This window comes from Pogonomyrmex barbatus, unplaced genomic scaffold (genome assembly GCF_055798465.1).
Source record: "Pogonomyrmex barbatus isolate J1 unplaced genomic scaffold, ASM5579846v1 scaffold22, whole genome shotgun sequence".
Taxonomy (NCBI): Eukaryota; Metazoa; Arthropoda; class Insecta; order Hymenoptera; family Formicidae; genus Pogonomyrmex; species Pogonomyrmex barbatus.
Window position 1 is genome coordinate 140,205 of NW_028297119.1, and position 23,770 is coordinate 163,974.

General features: G+C 36.9%; 3 pseudogenes across 1 annotated transcript; 2 read left to right on the forward strand and 1 right to left on the reverse strand.

The window, feature by feature from the left end:
- Positions 1-2,795: 2,795 nt before the first annotated feature.
- LOC148936380 (uncharacterized) lies at positions 2,796-4,124 on the reverse strand (annotated as a pseudogene).
- A 20-nt stretch (positions 4,125-4,144) lies between these two features.
- Positions 4,145-14,775, forward strand: LOC105425490 (uncharacterized; annotated as a pseudogene). Its single transcript, XR_016139568.1, has 2 exons — positions 4,145-6,635; positions 13,831-14,775. The product of XR_016139568.1 is annotated as an uncharacterized LOC105425490 (transcript).
- A 255-nt stretch (positions 14,776-15,030) lies between these two features.
- LOC148936381 (uncharacterized) lies at positions 15,031-18,016 on the forward strand (annotated as a pseudogene).
- The last annotated feature ends 5,754 nt before the right edge of the window (positions 18,017-23,770 follow it).

Genomic DNA, 23,770 nt, shown 5'->3' on the forward strand with positions numbered 1-23,770 from the left:
ACGATTAGAGGGTACGATTCGAAAAGGCGATTACAACAACGATTAATTGTATCCTTTACGCAGAGTTCGAAAACGTGATGGAAATCAACTCTTCGCGTCAAGTCATTGTAGATTTTAGCGGATAAAGACAATGGTGGGAAACCTCACCCCCCACTGTGGTCACTCCTTATATTTATTCGAACTACAACGGAAAACAGCTTCAATTTTACTCGACACATGAACTACGCCACTTCGGAAAAAAGCATATTTTACATCATGGATATAATCGTCGATACAAAGTTTCCGTGACATCGAGGGAAAGTTTGTACCGAAGGAAGTTGCGCTCATCGGGGTTAACGAAGCTTTCGTAGATCATTGGTTTGTGTTACTACCGTATCCATTTACCGAATTACCCGAAAAATCGAGAAAAGAAAACAACTGGCTCTCGCAAAACTTCCACGGTATCGAATGGATTCACGGGACAGCCGATTCCGAACATTTCACGGTGGAACTACGTGAAATTGCACGGCGGGTACGTTACATATATACATATATTATAAAATTACCTTTTTTTTAAAAGAAGGTAAAAAAAGGGTGTCAAGTATAGTGGAATACTTCAAAATGTCTGATATCACTATAAAATTATCTTTTTTTAAAAAAAGATAAAAAAAGGGTGTCAAGTATAGTGGATATTGCCAACACAAATAATGTAAAATTTATATAAAAGATTTGATATCAATAATTGGCGCCAAGTTATAGTCTTACAAACATGAAGCTACAAGTTCATTTTAGTCAAATTATATATTTCAATCGTATAAAAGATTTGATAAACCACTGTTTTAAAAAAATAAAACTCAAGTTGTAGTTTTTTAATTTCAAAATAATAAAAACCAAATTATATGTATATCTTTCTATCCATTAAAAACTTCTTTTTCTAACCCAAGTGGTAGTAATTATTTAGCTTTAAAATATTTTTATATCACAAAATTGCTTTACTCAATTTACGTTTTTATTACAAAGAATTATAAAGTAACAGTATAAAATAAATAATAAAATTTTATTTAAATAAAAAAAATTTTTATGTAAAAATACTTGGCGCTGCTCATACCTCTAAAAAGAATATGAATAAAATGTGTGTGTGTGTGTGTGTGTGTGTGTGTGTGTGTGTGTGTGTGTGTGTAATTATAATTTAATCAAATTAAATAATAAATTTTGCCTTTATTTGTAACATTCAAATAATCTCATCATTAGTTTTGCATTTTCGTTTGATCTAAGCAGCGCCAAATGTTTTTACATAAAAATTTTTTTTATTTAAATAAAATTTTATCATTTATTTTATTACTGTTTTATTACTGTTACTTTATAATTCTTTGTAATAAAAACGTAAATTGACTTGTAGCTTCATGTTTGTAAGACTATAACTTGGCGCCAATTATTGATATTAAATCTTTTATGTAAATTTTACACAATCATTTGAGTTGGCAATATCCACTATACTTGACACCCTTTGTTTACCTTTTTTTAAAAAAAAGGTAATTTTATAGTGTATATATATACCTAATAAATAAACATGTAATCTTATTATTTCATATATTCTATATATATATATATATATATATATATATATATATATATATATATATATATATTGGAAGAAATAATAAACTTAAATAATCATCTATGCAATCCGATCAAACAATGTGTATATATACACACATATATATTGTTATTAAATAGTTTAAGATGAAATTATCAAATATCAATCTTTAAATTCTTTGTAAATTTTGCAATTATATATATATATATATATATATATATATATATATATATATGTATATATATATATATATATATATATATATGTGTATGTAATTGTCTAATAATAAATAGTTGATTAGAAATATGATTCAAAATTATAATATATGTATAGTTCTCTAGATATGTTATTTTTTTAATTGACAAATTTTCATTTTTATTCGCTTTGGAACTGATTTTTCTAGAGTGACATAATAAGAGTATGTAGATAAGATTGAATAAAAGAATAATATCTCTGATAAAATGAAAAATAGACTTACTGCAAAGAAAGAACTTATCTGCAAAGTATAGACACAAACATGAGTTACACTCCGAAATTATTACAAATTGTCAAACTCGCCGCGAACGTCAACATCTTTGGCCACTCGGACGTGCAGAAAAAGAATAATAGTAGTATGCAATTTATTAATACTGCTAATGTTTCCTTTTTAATTTTAATATACGCGTATTTATTATTATATTGATACCCGAGAGGTCTAACCAAAAATACTACCGTGTTTACATCAATCAATTTTATGAACCCAGCGGATAAATCAAGTCGATAAATCAGGGTCACTGCAGGACCCAGCGAACATTGATTCGCTAGATTTCTACAATAACCTTGACTTCTCAGTTATCTGATAATCCGCTGGGTCGATAAGATTAATAATGACATCTCGTAACAGACGTTGCAGCCGTACAAAGGCGACGATAATGACGTTTCTTAAAGTAAAAATTTCCAAATCGAACTTTGTGTAGCAATATCTCTGCTTGTAGGGCACGTAGCAGAAAAATAAAAATACTTTTATTATGCAAGTCAGACTCAAGCTATCGATCAAGCCTATTTAGAACTTGATCAGTATAGCCGTTATTGAGATTCGATAATTTCAGATGCTCGAACCTCGACGACTCGCATAAAGTCACACGGTAGTGTTCTCGGTTGACTTGACACCCGAGACACTACCGTGTCTCCTGATAGCGAAAAACAAATAATTAATGACAAATATGTAAATACCTTCTGATGCTGAAATTATTAGCCTTCTGTTCTCTTCTTTTAGATTTTTGTACTTTTTTTTCAAATGCCTAATTCAATTTTTCAATCCTTGTTAAAATTATAATAATTGCAAACCAATGAATTCATCATTGGATGAATCCTTACCCTCTTGGTCTTTTTGTTCTGCGAATTCAATATTGATTAATAATAATAAAAAAGTGGAATACTACATAAACTTCAAATAAAAACATTAAAAATCATATATATGAAAATTATATATAGATACTCTTTTGGTTTCATCGTTTTTTTTTTAATTTTTCTATAATATTATTGTATTCTTTTTTTTGGACATTGATTCTTAATTTCATAATTTCCTTTTTTCGCTGTAAAAAAATATAAAGCAAAATAAATGTGAATAAAATTAATAAATCAACAATTGAAAAAGATTTTGGAAAAATTAGAATTATCATAATGAAGTAAAAACTTTTAATGTTCCCGATAATCATATTTTAAAATTGCATTATATATTACATGGTTTCATTATTTCCAATTTATTTGATAAAATAGAAATTAGATGAAGTAAAAGTATGAATTTACTTTTAATTTACTATTTTTACTGCTTTACTGGCTGCTTTGATCATCCGTCTCTTTATCGCTGCTGATTTTCTTTTTTGCGAACATTTTTCGCTCCTCTTTAGATAGATTAACCACGTCATATTTCACATATGTAATCAGTTATTTGAACATGCTCGACCAATCTATAAAAATGATAATATACATGTATGAAAATATACTAATCAATATATATAATCAATATATGTGTACAGCGGAAATTTCATTTCATAATCCATTTACGTATGTCCCCTATATATAGCCAAATTATAGTAACAATAAACCTACACACCTACACATATCTTATTGTTATATCGATCAATATTTATATTATTTTTTTCATTAAATACTAACCTCCAAATGCAATGATTTTTATCACATGCATATTTCATTGCACGTTTTTTATAATTTTGTTCATTTTATTTGCTGATTTCGAATGTTGGCCAATGTGTAATAACATTTTCACAATTTTTAATTAATTGATCTATATTATTTTTGTTTCGGTTATTGCCGATCAATCAATCTAAATATCCCACTGCGACATTGCCGTTTTCGTTTGCAAATTCAACGAGAATACATTTTTTATCATCTACCATTATGGACATTTCATAATCGTCCATCATTATAATTCTTGCGATCTCTCCACGAATATAATGAAATAATTTTGTCATTCGATCATCACGAAGTTTTATTTATTCATTATTTTGGATAATGTACTTATTTTTTATTTCCAGTAGTGGATCAAGTTTATTAGGTAGTCTTATTGAATTTTTAGATTCAATAAGCATTTTCGCGCTATTCGCAATAATGTCCGACACATATGTACTTATCTCTTTCTTTGTTTCGCACCTGTATGAATCGCGAATGCGCACGCTCGAAAAATGCGACGCCAAAGATGTCAATTTTGCGTACAACGGCATATCGTCGCTGATGTGGAGGAGATGACGCACACGAGAAAGGAACCTTGTACGTGTGCTAGCCGAACAGTCGAGCCACAGACTTCTATATATTACACTAAACTGCTAACTTCTACTTTTCCCTTATGTATAAGTGATGTCTGCACGAAGTGGATGCGCAGTATAGAAACCTCAAGTATAAGAAAGAGATAGCAAGACAGTCATATGACCAGCCTCTCTGTGATTGATTCTTAAGTGTAAAACGGTCTCGCTTTCTCGCGCGGATCAGTCGGTCAGTCGGTTACCAGGAGGGGGAAGCGAGGACGTTGGAGACAGAAATGTTGGTTATAAATTCGAGTCAGCTGTTAGGCGAAATTATATTGTAACAATAGTTTATTCAAATAAAAAGAATAACAGTGGGTAGTGCGATGGAATGCATCAATATTCGCGAATAAAATTGGCCGTGAACGAGCGAGACGGCGCATGTTTACGGTTTTTACGCGGATGAGGTATCACTCCGGCGGTCGGCGCGATACGCGATACGCTGCGCGAAAGTCGGTGACACGGGGCGCGCGCGATGGCGGCGGGGTCGTACGTGTTTGTCGCGGACCTTTAAATCCTCCGATGATTTAAATTGCGTATGCGTGTTATAAGCGCGGGCGTTGTCGCAAGGGTGAAATTTTCGCGAGGTGTTCGGACCGTTCAGGTCGGTTAACAGGTGGGCCCATTCCGTGCCGAGAGAGCTCGGCTGATGGGGGGTGTACCCCTCGTCTGTCTCAAGAGTGCCGAGTGAATTCGGCCAGCCGAGGAGAGCCCCAGCTGTGACGAGAGATGGAGGTGTCGGTGCCGAGTAAGCTCGGCCGACCGGGGTGTATCCCGGTGCTCGGAATCGGTCGGTGGTATCGGGGGGAACCCCGATACACGGTGGTGGAGTTTCGAAGACAACGGAGTCGGATCGAGCGAACTCGCACTGGGAAGACCCTAGCAGCTCTTGCTGTGAAAAGTTTCGGAAATGATTTTCGGCCAGGCCAAGCGAACTTGGCGCGTTGGAGAGGGCCCCAACAGAACTCAGGCTTTTTACCAGACTCGGTTCGGATACTCGCTTTCCTCGAGACATGCTCTCAGAAGGCAAGCATGGAACAGGATGATTTTCTGTGGAGAGCGATGCCTTTTTATATCCGAGATCGACCTCGGTATTTTTCGGTCGGATTGGTCGATCTCGGGGTTAGCATCCCTCTCCCCAGGAGCGGAGAAAAAAGATCGGATATAATTGTTTTTTGGAATGATAAGGAATCGGAGCGAGGGATGTGGAAGAATAGAAAAGGAATTCGGTGGTAAGATAACGGCGCGGCGCGGGACGCGGATCGGTTACGCGCTTATAGATGCGGTCGTGGCGCGGTGCGAGACGCTCGCTCGCTTGCGTGACGCGGTATCGGTGCAGCGCGGGGAGCATTAGCGCTTGCTGGCGCGACGCGTGGTGCGGCGTGGGGGGAATACCACGAATACAACACAGTCATGTTTACACGGTATTCCCTTGCTATGCTCCGACGTTTCGGAGTTCGCGAATTTCAGAAGCTTAAAAAAGGAGGCATAAATGCCTCTTGCGGTCACTATTGCACTCCGCCTGATGGTCGGCGATCCCCGACGGATGATCGATCGGAGGAAAATCGGAGGAGGAACGGAGCGGAGGGATGCGCTCCGTTACAAGTGTATATTCAATTTTTTCAAAAATGTCAAAAGAATTATATATTTACTGGAAGGTTGAAGGCACTATTTTAAATAAGTATATTTTAAAACAATTTCTTGTGGTTCATATATCATATTTTGCTTATAAGTAAACATATAATCGTATATTACCTGATAAAATATTGATATTTCAGATTTCGATCGGCTTCTAGTTGTTTATTTTAATTTTTTACTTTACACTTTTATTTGTTTAATGTTTTTGAAATGTATTGTGTAATTTGTGTTTAATTAATGTTTTAATTATCTTATTTTTTGTATACAACGTGTTCATTTTTCCAAAGTCAACCATGTAACTCTGATGATTATAATGAATATCAACTGCAACTTGAACCCGTGGTAATGATAAGTGATGTCAGTATGCCGAATGTTTCCACATTTCCAGTCATAGACGTCGTGACTGAATCAGTGATGATGATTCTATCAATGATGTGGATATGAACAATAATAGATCGACCAATGATATATCAGATGATAATGAAGAAAATAATACCATCGATGACATGAATATGAACAGTGATAGATTGGACAATGATATATCGGATGATAATGAAGAAAATTATGAAATGAATGAAAATGTAAATACTGCGACTAATTCTAATAATGCACTAGAGCAGGTACATGTTTTAGTATATTTAATGTGTCAGATTTAGCTTTAATAGAAAGTTGTAAAGGCTAATTATCATAGAAGATACTCGGTCTGTACAACTTTCTATTCCATCTAGTATGTCCATTTTTCATCTTATTGATTAGTGTAAATAAGAGCTTTGTAGAAAAGTATGTAGTTAAACTATCAACGTCTGATAGAAGTGCAAAAAATGTATTATTATATGCAGCGAAGAAAAGTTAAATTGAAGTGCTCATTATTTGGTACTCTCCTTCCCTACACAGTACATAGCATTTTCATATCTGTTTAAAATCATTTTACGTAAAAATTAATATTTTTCACAAGTAAAGAACATAAAATTCAAAAATAATTTATTATCGGAGGATATAATATTTAACTATTAAACTATTAAACTATTTATATTATATAATGAATGTATTATATAATTATGTAATATTTTAGAATAAAAAATAAATTATAAATTATTGATACATATTAGAAATTGATGCAAAATTTTGGAGACAGATTTTTTTATTTATTTACTAATATAGTTACTAATAAATTTTATTAATAAATAATAAGCGAAAATATTTGCCATCAAATTGAACCAGTTTGTGATTCAAGATGCTAATGAGCATCCCATCATTTTGCAAGTCTCCAGAAAAATTACATGAGCCAACACGTCGATCATTGTAAATATTAATTAATGAATTGATATTATAAATAATGATTGCTTAAAAAATATGTTTAAAAAATGTGCCCTCTAAGTCAAATCGTTCAGAATACTGTTAGTAAACATTTTTATATCAAAATTCTCAAATCCATAGAAAAATCATGCAGCAATTTATTCAGTCTATAATTTATTTTTCATTTTTTAAATATATAAATAGGTTTTTAAATATTATATAAGATTTATATGTTATACAAACATGATTTCTGTATGAAAACATTTACATTTTTATATTAAATTATCTACACTTTAATAAGCGTTAATGAACTTGATTATACATATGCTTGATGAAAAATTACAATCGATAAAAAGTATATATGGTTCATATCAACTTTCATCACTTAATCTGATGTGCTAATTTATTATAATTTAATTGCTTAAACTTGATTATTACATGCATGCTGACTTTGTAACTAATTAAAAAATGAATAGTGTAAGTAATATATCAGATTAAGCGAAAAAGAGAGTTTAAGGACTTACATTCGTAGCTATGACACATGTATGTTCGATGTCTACTGCACTTTTTCATGAAGAATAAATAATTATATTTTATAATTATATTTTCTTTAAATTTGGTTTCTGCATGAAAATGTTTATAAATATAAACTGTCCACAATTTAATAAAATTTAACAAACTTATTACTGCACTTAATATATGATGAATTAAAATTGATGCAAAATATGTTAATTATAGCCGATGTTAGTAAGTGCGAAATATTTTCTTCGCATTGCTTAATAATTTGTTACAATATATATTTTGAACTAGCTAAACTAAGCACATTGTATCAAAACATTTGTAACTTTAAATTAATAAGGAAATTGTCAAATAGTATCAAATCAAGCGAAAAAGATTTTAAGCATTTAGACAATCGTCGTTGGCTATAATACGTATATATATATTCATATATACATATAACATGGACTTTCGTTTCCGGAGCGGGTGTGGAAAGAGTCGTGTGGCAGCATAATTTGAGGCAGAGTGTGAGAAAGTGGCGAGTTTGGAAGGTGTGCGAGGGCAGAGAGAGAAGAAGCGAGAAGTGTGGAGAGTGGAAGGAAAGGTGAGGGAGAGAAGGGTGAGAGAGTGGAATGCTGAAAGTCGGAGACAGAAGAGAGAGATTAGGTACTTTGGTAGGGAGGGCGGGTAGAGGAGCGGAGGGAAGGGAGAGAGTATTTGACGCATAGAGGCGAGCGGATTCTGGTCAGGAGTAAAGTGGGAAGGTAGAGAGATGACCTCTAGAGTATGCGGCACATGGGCCTTAAGGCGCGCATACAAGGGGCAGTTGTAGAGTCAAGCCGGAGTGGAGAAAGGAAGGTGGCCTTAAGAAGGTAAGAGGAATGGAGAAAGAGGAGAGCAAAGGGGTAAGGGAGGAGATAATGAGGGAGAGGGGGCAAAGAGGAAAGGACGCGAGAGGAAGAGAGAGAGGAAGGGAAAGGACGAATAGCGGGGGAATTATTGAGATGATGAAGAGGAAGAGAGAGTTGGAGGAGGAAGCAGCGAATGGATTAGGAAGGGGGGGAAAGGGAAAAGGAGGAGCAAGGCTTCCAGAGGAGCAAGATAACTCCAAGGTCGCCGGTGAGGTCCGAAGAGGGCGGGAAGATGTTATTCCGAAGGCACTGGAGGGCTGGATGAAGAAGTTCAAGGGGAAATGGGAAAGGATGGAGAATAGTTGGGGGGGGGCATTAGAAGGGAACTGGAGGAAATGAAAAGAAGGGAGGAGGAATGGAGGGTCGAAAGGGAGAGGATGGAAAAAAATGGGAGAGCTGAAGTTAAAGCTGGAAAAAGACTTAAAGGGAGGGGATGGAGGGAAGAAAATAGAAGAGTTGGAGGAAAGAATAAAATTGCTGGAAAAGGGAGATAGGCGAGTAAGGGGAGGTAAGGGGAGCGAGGAGATAGAGGAGAGGGTGAGAATCTTGGAGGAGGAGAGAGGAAAAAAGAGAAAGATATGAAAGAAGAAATAACATAGTGGTTAGGGACTTTAGGGAGGAGGGAGGAGATCCAAGGAAAGGGGTGAAAGAGGTGCTAAAAAAAATAGGGACAAATGTGAAGATGGAGGAAATAAAGGTGGTGAAAACAGGGAAGGAGGAGAGGGGGAGTGGCGGTGATAAGGTTGAAAGAGAGAGATAAGAGGGAAGTAATGGGGAAAAAGAAGGACTTAAAGGGGGAAAAAGTTTGGATTGAAGATGACCTGACGTGGATGGAGAAAAGATCTAGAAATTCAGAGAAGTAGTAATGGAGGAGGAGAGAAAAGGTGCGAGGGTATGGATAGGGAACAACAAAGTGATAATAGAAGGGGGGAGTGGTGGTTCTGGGACGAGAGGGAGGAAGTATTGAGGGATAGGGCAGGGAGAAAAAGAGGTGATCAGGAGAGGAGAAATTCGGGGGAAGGGGGAAAGAGGGCATAGTGGAACGGAAGATTAGATGGATGAGGGGAGAGCCAGAGGGGAGGAGAGGCGGAGACGTATGGAGGGGGGAGCGAGAAGGGAGAGAAAGGGGAGGGGAAAAGAGAGACGCAGTGGAGAAGGAGGAAGCAGGGATGAGGATTGTTGCAAAATGGTATTCTGGAATGTGGCGGGCATAGGGAATAAGGATGGGGATTTCTGGAAGAGTTTAATGGACTGAGATATGTCTATCGGAGACATGGGAGAAGGGATAGGAGAAGGCGAAAGGAAAACTGCCGAAGGGATATAATTGGGATGTACAATTGGCAAAAAGAAGGAGCAAAAAAGGTAGAGCGATGGGGGGGATGATGATGGGAGTGAGGAGGGGGATCGAGATCGTGGAGAAGGAGAAGGCGGAGAGTCTGTTATCGAAGGTGATAAGGGTGGAGGGAAAAGAGTGGAGAATAGTGGGGGTCTATGTGAATGGGGATTTGGAGGAGAAGTGGGAGAAATTGGATACATGGGCGGAGGATTGCGGCGAGGGAATAAGGACATTAGTGGGGGGGGGGACTTTAACGCGAGAATGGGAACGATGGGGGGATAGTGAGGGTGAGGAGAGAGGAGAGGGGGAGGAGGAGAGAAGATCGATGGGTGGGAAGATAAGCAAAGAGGGTAGGTGGTTAGTAGGCAAGCTGGAGGAAGTAGGATGGTATATCTTCAATGGATGCGGGAAGGGGGGTAGGAAGGGTGCTTGGACATATTCCAGAGGGCGCGGGGATTCGGTACTGGATTATGTAATAGGGGATAGGGAAATGTGGGAGGAGGTAGAGAGGTTAAAGATAGAGGAGAGGGTGGAGTCAGATCATTTTCCAGTGACGGTTTGAATAAAAAGGTGGTGGTGGAGGGACAAGAAAAAGAAAGAGTGGGGAGAGAATTAGATGGAAATGGACGGAAGAAGGTAAGGGGCTCTTTTAAGAGAAGGTCGAGTGCTTTTGGAAGATGGAGGGAAAGGAAGAAGAAATAAGTTGGGAAAGGCTGAAAGAAGGGATAAAGGAAGGAAATCTAAGGGAAGGACAAGGGATAGATAGGAGCGGAAAAGGAAAGGAGGGATGGTGGGATAAGGAATGTAGGGAGTGTAAAAAAAGGATTAGGGAGGAACTTAGAAGGTAGAAGAAGGATAAAGGGGAGGGCGAAAAGTATAAAGAATGAAGGAGAAAGTATAACAATTTGTGCGAAAAAAAGAAGAGGGAAGAGAGCGAGAAATGGAGGTAGCGAAGCAGGCAAGGTCAGAAGGGCAGGTATGGGAGGTGATAAACAAGGAGAGGAGATCGAGGCGGGGGGGAATAAATGAGAAAATTGGGATGGAGGACTGGGTGGGATACTTTAAGGGATTGTTGGGAGGAGTGGAGGGCAGAGTGGTGAGAGGAACTAGGGCGGACAGAGGGGAAGGGGGACGAACCGGAAATATCGAGAGAAGAGGTAGTGAGAGCGGTGGGAAAGTTGAAGGAGGTGATGGGAATGGATAGAATCCCGGGGGAAGTGTGGAAGTACGGAGGAGAAAGATTGATGAATTGGGTATGGGGATTATGCAAGAGGATGGGGAAGGGGGCGGAGTGGCTAGAGGATTGGAATGATGGGATAATTGTTCCGGTTAAAAAAAGAGGGGAGGGGGAGGGATGAAGGACTACAGAGGGGTGATCCTGGCGCCAGCGCTTTATAAGATTTACGTTATGGTATTAAGGGAAAGGTTAGAGAAGGAAGTAGAGGAGAAAAACCCCGGGCTTCAGGAAGGGACTGGGTACAATGGATAATATGTTCGCGCTCAACTATCTGGTGAACAGACAGTTGAGGGGAAAAGGGAAAATGGTGGCGTTTTTTGTTGACCTAAAGGCCGCATTTGATTCTGTGGACAGGGAAGTTCTGGGGAGAGAAATAAGAAGGAGAGGGGGTGAGGGAGAGACTGGTGAGAAGATGCGAAGATGTATTTAGGGAAACAAGAAATAGAGTGAGGATAGGGCACGAAATAAGTGAGGCGTTCTGGACGGGCAGGGAGGTGAAACAGGGCTGCCCGTTAGTTCCGAGGTTGTTTAATCTGCTGATAGCGGATGTAGAGGAATTATATGAGGAATGGAGGCTGGAAAAGAGTAAGGCTGAGGGATGAGAAGGTGTACATTCTGGCATACGCAGACGACCTGGTATTGTTGTTTGAGGAGGAGGAGAGGATGATGGCAATGATGGCGAGATTGGAGGGATATATGAAAAAAAAGGATTTGACCGTGAACGTGGATAAGTCGAAGATCTTGAGGTTTCGGAAGGGAGGGGGAAGAAGTAGGAAGGTAAACTAGGTATTGGGAGGGAAGAGCGGTGGAAGAGGTCAAGGCATAAGTATCTGGGATATGTATTCTAAAAAAACGGAGGACAAGAGAGGGGGGGAATGGGGGAAAAGGGTGTGGTTATTCGACGCTTTGGTGTGGGCGGTGATTTTGTACGGGATGGAGGGAGAGGGAGGGAATTGAAAGATTGCAGGAAAGATATTTAAGGGTGTGTTGGGGGGTGAGTTGGAAAACCTCCAGGATATCTGCTAAGGGAAGAATTGTAGAGAGATAAATTAAGAGTTAGGGCGGCAAGGAGAACGTGGGGATTTGAGGAGAGATTGGCAAGTAGCAGGGGAAGTGAGGTGGCAAGAGAATACTGGGAGGAAATAAGGGGAAAGATAAAAGCAGGGAGGAAGCTGTCAGACTGGGAGGAAGAGAGAGGAGAATTCTTCGGGGAAAGAGAAAAGGAAATGAGGAGGATGGAGGAGGAAAAGGAGGAAGGGGACATGGACTTTAATGCTTTGGTGGAAAGGGAGGAGTATGCAAAGAGAGGAGAGGTGGCAAAGGATTGGGGAATCGAAATATAATAAGTGGGAAGGTAAAGGGGACGGTATACCGGGATATTTAAAAAAGAGATGGGGGAAAGTAGGTGGTTGAGAGTGGCAAAGTTCAGGCTGGAAGAGGGAAGGCATTTATTGGGGTAGGAAGGAGGACAGAATGTGCAAGATGTGCGGGAGGGTTAGGGAGTCGTGGGAGCATGTGTGGGAGGAGTGCGGAAGGTGGGGGGAGGGAGGAAGTTGGCAGGAGATCGTGGAGATAGCCTTGGGGGAGGCAGGGGAGGGAGAGGAATGGCTAAGGAGATTGGAGGATTTTAGAAGGTAAGGGGATGAGAGGAAAGGAAGGTGTAGGAAGAGAAGGAATGAAGAGAAGGGAGAGGGAGAGGGAGAAAGAAAAGGGGAGAGGAGAGGAGAGAGAGAGGGAGGGAGGGGGGAGAGAAAGGGAGAGGGAGAGAGAGAGAGGGGGAGGGAGGAGAGAGAGAGAGAGAGAGAGAGAGAGAGAGAGAGAGAGAGAGAGAGAGAGAGAGAGAGAGAGAGAGAGAGAGAGAGAGAGAGAGAGAGAGAGAGAGAGAGAGAGAGAGAGAGAGAGAGAGAGAGAGAGAGAGAGAGAGAGAGAGGAGAGAGAGAGAGAGAGAGAGAGAGAGGGAGAGAGAGAGAGAGAGAGAGAGAGAATCTGCCGGTCGTGGTCGCGGTTGTTTGCGTGTTTTGCTTTTGGAGTGAAGCCTGCGATGGAAGCGGAGGTCCCACCCGGGCCTCCGTGTGTGTAGCGAGCGGCGGTAGTTATAAGTTAGGTTAAGTTAGATTAAGTTACTTTTAAGTTAGGTTAAGTTAATTGCGTAACGGATTTGTACGGATTTTTTTCTCTGTTTTTTGTAACCCTGAGGGGAACAATAAATCTATCTATCTATAATATATATTCAGTGTCATATGACGTATAATATATATTCAGTGTCATATGACTTTTTGCATTTTCCAGATTTAGATAATTTAATTATTATTTAGTATTTAATTATTATATATAGAAAAATATAATATTAAGAAAAACTTGTCATTTATTGTTTTTAATGTGTTGGAGTCTTTTATGTAAGAGCTGAGCTGGCAATGAGTGAAATTATCGCTGATTCAAATACAGAAATTATATTTCAAATTAAATTATTTCAAATAATTAAAAATAATATCTTTGAATATTAGTAAAAGAATTATTATTTTTCATTTCTTTTGCAGTTGCGAGAAGTATTGTACGAAGATTGCGACCTCACGAAGGAAGAAAGTGAAATCCTCATAATGAGTTTGGCTCTTCGTCATCATTTCACCGACGCTGCTTTGCAGGATTTCATCAAAGTAATTGATTGCCACGCAAGTGCCATGTATTCAAACATTTATTTCTGAAGTCATTCCTGATTAGTAATGCTTGTATATACTACTATTGTTCAGATTGTATGTGTTACCATTTTACATTTTGCTGATCCAGAAGTTACTATTGAATGTAATAATTGCGCCAAAGTTTATAATCGACAGAAACTAAAAAAAGATAGGAAATATTTTATATATCTTCCCTTAAAAGACCAGTTAATTATACTAATAAATACCAAAGATTTTCTGCATTTTCGAAAAAACAGTGATATGGAAATTGACATTACAAACGGTACATTCTATCAAAAATTGAAGTTCAAAAATATCATTGGAATAAATGACATAATTATACAGTGGAACACTGATGATGTTCAATTATTCAATTCTTCTTCGTGATCTATTTAGCCTATTTTAATAACAATCAACGAATTGCCATATCGTCTGCGTAAACATCACATGATGATAATCGGATTATGGTTCTGCTACATCCGTTATGAGTACTTTCTTGAAACCCTTTACCGAAGAACTTTACCGAAAATTGATTTACATAATCACAGTTTTCAAAGCATCACATTTATCCATAAAGAACCAATTCAAATACACATTCACATTCTTGTGGCTCCTGTTGATACTATCGCAAGGCCAATGATACAACGCATGAAACAGGAAAGTATGGATGCTCCTATTGTTATCATAAAGATAAGCAGATTTGGGTTGATGATAAACGGGACACAAAAATGTCTATTGCAATGATGTACACACATTGTGAACAAAAAGACATTACAAAATACAGGCAGAAAAAGCATTGCTAAATTCAAAACATATGAAAGGAATTAAGGGTCCATCCATTATAGCACTTTTATCTATTATATTTAATAATAATTATTTATTATCTATTATATTTAATAATAAATTGATATTATATCATCTTTTCCACCAGAATATCTGCATAATATTACAGAAGAAGAAATTAAATAGTTTGTTAACGCATGGTTTGACTCCAAAAATCACAAAAAAATGTGATCTTTATGCAAACATGAAGCGCTGTTTGATTAACCAATATAAAACCTCCTTCTAAAACCTCCTTCTAAAACAAGAAATCCTCAATCCATTTCTCTTTATAAATTGTGGAAGGCATCCGAATTTAAAAATTTCCTATTATATTATTCATTAAGCTGTTTGGATGGATTATTGTCACAAAAATAACTGGTTGCACTTTAAGCAATGGTTACTATACGTTTATAACATACACATTTTTCTGAAGACAAAAATTTCTAATGACGAATACATTACCGCTACTTTTGCAATTCGGAAATTTGTACTAGACGTTGAACAATTGTACAGTGAACATTTTATGAACTACAATATTCACTTATTATTACATATACCGGCAGCGGTTAAAAAATTTGGTGCACTTTGGGCATAGTCCACTTTTTCTTTCGAAAGTTTCAACCGTATTTTACAAAATTCATTTGATGATACTCAATTTGTACCCGAACAAATTTATAAATCCTATTTTCATTTTAATTATATTAAACAGAATACTGTTTTCAATCACCAAAATTGTAGTGATAAAGGAAAAGTTGTTTTTCATTCCATTATGAACGAATGTAAAGTACAAAAATGTCTCGAATATGAAGATACCTTAAGAGCATTTGGTTCCTGACATGAAAAGCAATTAAATTTAATTGAAAAATATCGTAAATTTTTAATGAGAAAACGTATTAATGATACTGTAAAAACTTTTGAGGTTTATTTATAAAAACATTTTGTACCACGGAGCGAATTATTCAAGATTAATAAAGAGATCGAATAGCATAACAAAACAGAAATCCATACTTCTAATATTATATTTATGTAGTGTAGAAACACTTGCAGGCGAAAAGTATGTGTTATTTTGTAATAGGTTACGAATTCTTCATCGCGAACAATTATATAAAAGTGGCAATATATCATCTCAACAATTTTCATATATCGTCGAAAAATCTGACGATATTTCGTGTTGCCAACTTAACGAAATTGCAAATAAATGTATTACTATTACGTTTAAAAATAATAATAATAAATTAGTCGTCATGTCTTTAGTAAATAATATCGAAACTGATTAAATGTAAAAATGTGCACACACGCACACATGCGCAACATATATGCAAATAATAAAATGCATTCTATTTTCTTTATAAAATCTAAGAATATTTTATTTATTTGGGTACAGTTTGTCCTATATAATATGTGTAGTTCTATTACACATGTTATGTATATTACAAAATATATGTATATTACAAAAATAGTAAAAAGAGTATAAATTAATAACAAATGAAATACTAAATTAAAATTATTTAGTACTATATATTATACAACAGTATGTAATTTATAATAAATATTTTATAAAAAAATAAAATTTTTTAAATATATTTACAATTATATTTATATTTATATTATATTTACAAAAATTAAAAAAATATATTTATATCTTTTATATATTTATATATAATTTACGCTCGAATATATTTATATAGAATTATATATTTTTATAAAAAATGTATTGTAAATTATATAATGTGTTGGTTTATTACACAATTTTTATTTAATATATGATTTATCATATGTAATGTTTTTATTATTTTTGCAATATGTTCACAATATATATATATATATATATATGTTCACAATATATATATATATATATATATACACAGGGTGTCCCAAAACTCCCGCATTTGGAGTACGTGATTTCTTTATGCCAAAAGAAGCAACTTTTTCCTTTAGCAAAATTGCGACGAGTAGTTTTTACAGTGGACCAGATTAAAAGTGACGAATAAGCGCGTTGCGGTATATGCGTAGCTGTCAGGGCTGGCGCACGTTCCTCAGGCCGGCGCGGCCTGATACTTAATCTTTGACGACTTTGACGTACTTGTTTAAGATATAATACAAGTTAAAAAAATAAATATTGTTTTCATCCTTTATGTAACAATTCAATAAAAAAAATCTCTGATTTCGTAGCATTATCTGGAAATAAAAATAAATGTAAATTATATGGTATATAAACTGAGCATTCTATTATTTTAATTATTTTTTAATATATTTTTTGATAATTGCGCAATTGCATATGACAATTAAAAAATACTGAATTTAACGAATACTTATTAATTACGTGAGTACGTAATCACGAAAAGTAAAAAAATTGATTGATAATATGTTTAAAGATAAAATATTTAAATTTATAATTTAAGATATTTTGAAAAAGCTGGTTCTCTTTTTATTTTCTCAGAAAAAATTAACAAAAGATTATACTATAATAATATTTATCTTTATAATATTAAAATAATTACATAATCTCATAAAATTTTAATAACGATTGTACCGAAATCTTGAAACTTTTTCACATATTTCGTAAATGTGTAAAATTATTTTTAATATCTTGTATCAAAGAAGCTAAAAAAATTATAAAAAGCTAAAATTATTTAAGTAAGAAAAATATGAAAAATTATATTTGATAAAATAAATAATTTTGATAGTTATAATTTAGACATTATGTAAATAATTGTTTTAAAAATATGTCAAAAATATTATAAAAATATTTTAAATATTTTGAAATAACCGTATTTAAAGTATTATACATATTGCATATATGCTCTGCAAAAAATTTTCCTTCATAAAAAATTTGATTAAATTATTTATAATTGTTAAAAAGTTCAAAAGTTCAATTTTTCCTTATTAAGCGTTACATATTCTGTTAAAACATTCTATTGGTTACACGATTAAAACAATAAAATAGAAAACACAATTCGTAAGCATTTGTGATGTACTGAGATATTCGTAAGTTTTAATAATAATAGTTAAGTTTAATAATAATAGTTGTAGTTCTGAAAAGAGCTGATTAAAATTTTAAATTTATAAAAGATGTTCGAAGTGCAATCCTTTTATTTGTATACATTAATTCTGTGAATAAAACTATCTTGCGTAAGTTGAAATATTTCCGGCATGATTCGTATATTTAATGGCAAATCTTCCAAAATAAAAAATAATTAAAAAATAAATTAAACGAAAAAAAAAATTAACGAATAATTAAAACTAACAAAAAAATTTTATGAAGTCTAAATAATTCGTTAAATTCAATATTTTTTTATATGCAATTGAGCAGTAATTAAAATAATAGAATGCTCAGTTCACACACTATATTATTAACATTTATTTTTATTTCGAGATAATGCTACGAAATCAAACAATTTTTTTATTAAATCGTTAAAGGATGAAAACAACACTGATTTTGTTAACTTTTATCATATTTTATCATATTTTATCATATTTTAAACAATAGTACGTGAAGTTGTCAAAGATTAGGTACCGCATCGGCCTGAGGAACGCACGCCGGCCTTGACCGCTACGTACATACGCGCGCTCATTCGTCACTTTTAATTTGGTTACTAATTTGATAAAAACTACTCGTCGCACGCAATTTTGCTAAAGGAAAAAGTTGTTTTTTTTAGCATAAAAAAATCACGTAGTGTACTCCAAATGCGGGAGTTTTGAGACATCCTGTATATATATACATATATATATATATATATATATATATATATATATATATACAGGATGTCTCAAAACTCCCGCATTTGGAGTACACTACGTGATTTTATATATATATATATGTATATATATATATATATATATATATATATATATATATATGCAAACTGTATGTGAGGCCCGATACTAACATATAGATTTCTTCGCATACATAGGTATACATTAACACGTAGATGAGTGTATTATTGAAATTTTTTATATATATAATATTGTATATTATTTTTTTTGAATTATTGAAAATTTTTGTTTTTATAGATTAATTGTATAATATATTTCGAGAACCAATATTTTTAATAAAATACAATTAATACATCTGTTTTGAAATATTGCTTCAATATTGCTTCAATATCATAACATCTTTAGTATAAATCATTATAAATTAATATAAATTATTGCTTTTGATGACAAGAATGTATATGACTAATAAATATCAAATATAGAACAATGTTATTCTTAAGACCCAAAAATATAATAAAATCTTGAATAATTGTCGTTGCAGTTATTAAAAAGTTTATTAAAAGATTATTAATAAGTGAAAAGTAGCATATACTGTATTATAAATAAATCAATAAAAATATTCCAATTTGTACTAAAACGATGGCCTATTAATTTGCAATACTTTTAAGCATAAATATGGCTTATTACATGATTAGTAATTTAAAATTATTTAAAAATAAATTTGAAAAATTTATTCATAAAAACATGCACCGATAGATATATATAAATATTAGTGCTCATAATATACCGTATTCTTGCAAGAAGAGTGATACCACTCAAAAATTGTTCAGGAAAGAGAAAAGAAAATTGGCTTGCTTTAAAGTTAACAAATATTCATGTATTTAACAAATATTCATTAAACGATAGCATTAAAAATTAATTTGAATCTAATTAGAAATTGCTTGTTCAAAGTTTTTTAGAAATAATGTAGGTATTAATTTTATTATAATTATTATTTTATTATAATTAAAATGGTCTCGCTTTTCCGCGCGAAGAGCGGTCAGTCGGTTACCAGGAGGAGGAAGCGAGGACGTTGGAGACAGAAATTCGCTTATTGTTGTTAGACATGTATTGCAACAATGATTTATTCACCAAACGATAGGGAACGGTGCGTTGGAATGCACCGATCTTCGCGAATGGTCGTGGTTGTGGACGGGCGAAACGGCGATCGGCGCGCGTATGGTTGAGTGTACAAATGCGATATCGCTTCGGCGGTCGATGCGATACTGTTCGCTGCGCGAAGTTTGGTGGCGCGGGGCGCGCGCGGCAGCGGCGGTGTCGCACGTGCTCACCGTGGATCTTTAAATCGCCAGTGATGTTAAAGCGCTGTCGCGAGGGTGACGTATTCGCGAGGGCATTTGATCATTTAGATCGGAGAACGGGTGGGCCCGTTCGCTGCCGAGAAGGCTTGACTGACGGAGGGTGTACCCCTCGTCTGTCTCAGTGAGTGCCGAATGAACTCGGCCAGCCGGGGAAGGCCTCAGCTGTGTGCGGAGAAAGAAGCGTCGGTGCCGAATGTACTCGGCCGACCAGGGCGTACCCCGATGCTCGGAAAGGAACGGTGGTATCGGGGAGAATCCCGATGCCCGGCGGAGAAATCTCGGGAACGGCGAAGTCGGATCGAGCGAACTCGACGCGCTGGGGAGACCTCAGCAGCTCTCGGCTTGCCGTGAGAGATTCAGAGATACGGCTTTCGGCCAAGCCAAGCGAAACTTGGCGCGTTGGGGAAGGCCCCAACAAAACTCAGGCTTTCTACCGGCTTCGGATGCTCGCTTCCTTGAGACGTGTTCTCGGAAAACGAGCGAGGAACAGGAGTCAACGAGGAGTGATTTCCTGTGGAGAGCGATGCCTTTTTATACTGAGATCGATCTCGGTATTTTCGGTCAGATCGGTCGGATTGGTCGATCTCGGGATTAGCATCCCTCTCCCCAGGAGCGGAAAAAAAAGAATCGGGTATAATTGATTTTTTGGGGATTATAAGGAATAGGAGCCGGGGATGTTTAAGAATAGGGAAGGAATTCGGTGGGAAGGTAATGGCGCGGTGCGGGATGCTCGCTTGCTTGCGTGGCGCGGCGTCGGTGCGGCGCGGGACGCATTTACGCTCGGTGGTACGGTGCGTGATGCGGCGCGGGGTACGCTAGCGCTTGGTGGCGCGACGCGTGGCGCGGTGCGAGAAAATACCACGAAAACAGACATATTTCCGCTTCGGAGTTCGCGTATTATAATGATTAAAAAAGGAGGCATAAATGCCTTTTGCGGCCACTGCCACATTCCGCCTGTTGTTCGGCGGTCCCCGACGGATAGTCGGTCGGGGGAAAATCGGAGGAGGAACGGAGCGGAGGGATGCACTCCGTTACATAATTATTTGGATCTATGCATAATTCCGTAGCGAAATTCCGACAGATATTGTTTGCAGTTGTTTTTCTGCTCGCACATATGTCAAACATATGAAGTGTCATACATTAAGTGTCGTATATTAAAGCTGAAATTTGTGCCGACATTTTAAGAAAATATTTATCGAGATCCGTGATGTATATGAAGTTTAATTATATTTTGAACATGGAAGGAAAAAACGTATATTTTCGGTGTATTTCGCTTTTTTATTTCCGAAAAGGCAAAAAACGCGTCGCGAACTCACAAAAAGATATGCGCTGTGTATGAAGAGAATGCCGTAAGCGAAAGTGTGTCAAAAGTGGTTTGCGAAATTTCGTTGCGGAGATTTTGATTCCCAAGATGCTCCTCGCTCTGGTCGACCAGTCACTATTTGATGTCAATCAAATCAAGACTTTAATCGACTCCAACCGGCCATTTGACGACTACAGAGATCGGATAATCTCAACATTGACCAATCAACTGTTTCGAGACATTTACGGAAGCTTGGGATTGTAAATAAGCTTGATGTTTGGGTGCCGCACGAACTGAGCGAAAAGAATTTAATGGACCGAATTTCAGCTTGCGATTCGCTTAAACACCATCAAAACGAATCATTTTTAAAGCGGATGATCACTGGCGATGAAAAGTGGCTTGTCTATAACAATGTCAGTCGAAAAAGATCATGAAGCGCTGAGAGGCTGCTGAGACGGTCGCAAAGATTGGATTACACCCGAAAGTAGATGAGCAAGGGGAGTCCTAAGTCCCCCGGGGCGAGAGGGGGGTGAGGGAGGGGGGGGTCGTAGAATCCCCACGGGATTCGTATCCGGTGGAGAGAAGGTGGATCCCTCTGGCGGTCATCGGGGTAGGTTTATCCTCAGTCGGTAAGGCGGTCGCGGGGTTTCCCCGGGTCGGTTTCCCCCAGGCGTTATCTACGAGGATGCGACGTGTGTGTCCTCCCCATCTTCGACGCCGCTCTAGCGTTTTCCGCGGGGTCTAGCGCATCTTGTTTCGCAGGATGCCGCGGTTTGTTACGTCGCCTTAGCGTTTTCCGCGGGGTCTAGCGCGTCCTGTTTCGCGGGATGTCGCAGTTTTTTTTTTTTACGTCGCCTTAGGCGTGTCTAGGCGTCGTCTATGAGGATATAACGCGTGCCGCTCGTCCTGTTTTGTAGAACGTTGCGGTTTGACGCGTCATCGAGGTGATTCTTTTGAGCGATACTTGTCGTCGTGTTTACGATGGCGAGAACCATCAAAGTAGCGAATCGGTGCCAGACAGGAATGATCGATGACGATGAAATGTGTTGGTGCCATTCGCTGGATGACCTAACATCTTCTCCATTGCGAAATGTGACAGCGTATCCATCGGTCAATGTGACGGAGTACGTGGTGAGAGGACAATACACTCCGATTTCTAATTAGTTAAAGAGGCGCGATTGATCGATTTCCGCGTGAAATTTCACCTAAAAAGATAATAAAGGCGTGTGTATGTCATCGCTATCGAGGGCTGGCATATAATCTTTTACTGGAGGTACTCTACGAAAAGAAGAAACCGATCGAGATTAGCAGACGACAAGAGTACATGGTGAACTTTCATGAAAGCGGCTATTACGACGTATTTAACGACAACGATGACGACGAAATGTTTTTTTGCGCTCATCGCAAATATTGGAGAAAAAGCAATACCGTTTCGTCAGCTGCGTACGAGGAGGAGAGAAAAAGAAGAGAGCGCGTTGGCATCAATTAGCGCAACTAAGTGTGCGTGCATATAATTATGTACTATAATTGTAATATAACTATGGCTTGTGTATATGAATATATATGAGATTAAGACTAACCGCGAGAGACGGAATTTCCTCTCCTCGTTCGTTTGCATATTGCGGAGACGATAGGCGCATCGGGCGACGCGCCGGAAGTCTTCAATTTGCGATACCGAGGGTGACGTTATATTATCGGGAACGTATAAGAGACGAGAGGTGAGAGTCGCGCGAGGAGGAAATCGTCATACGAGTGTTAATAATAACGAGAGATTCAATTTGCGATATCAAGGACAACAGTATCGGGAATGTATATAGAGATGGGGATCGCGCGAGGAGGGAATCGTCATAGGAGTGTTAATAATGACGAGAGAATATTTTATTGTTGTATTATCTTATTATTGTTGTATTATTTTATTAATGTATTATCTTATTAATGTATTATCTTATTAATGTATTATCTTATTAATGTATTATCTTATTAATGTATTATCTTATTAATGTATTATCTTATTAATGTATTATCGTATTATTGTATTATCGTATTATTGTATTATCTTATTATTGTATTATTTTATTATTGTATTATTTTATCAGGAACGTAAAAAGAGGAAAGAGATATTTGTAAGATACTGCGGTTAGGCGCGTTCTGTGTCTAGGCGTTTTTCCGCGGGGTTTAGCGCGTCCTGTTTTCGCGGCGACGGGAAGACGCGCGTTCTGATTATGTAGAATACGCGCGTCACCTTAGCGTTTTTTCGTGGGGTTTAGCGCTTCCCGCATCTGGGGTTTAGCGCGTCCTGGTTTGGCGTTTTTTTTATGTCGCGTTAGAATATTTAACTAAGAGTATCGATGATATATTGTTATATAGTTTGCAAGATGGAGAGTCAGTTTAATGTTCCGGAGAGTCAATTGAAGGATCCGGAGATAATATTGCTCTTAGACGAATCGCTCGAGCTCTCGAGAGAGATGGAACGCGAGATGGTGGACGGGAGAAACGCGCGATGACGATGGAACGTAAGAAACGGCCTACGATCGAGCGGGAAGAGGAGAACGAGATATCAGCGGAGGCCGAGAGCGACGCGGTCGAGTTGATGCGCGCG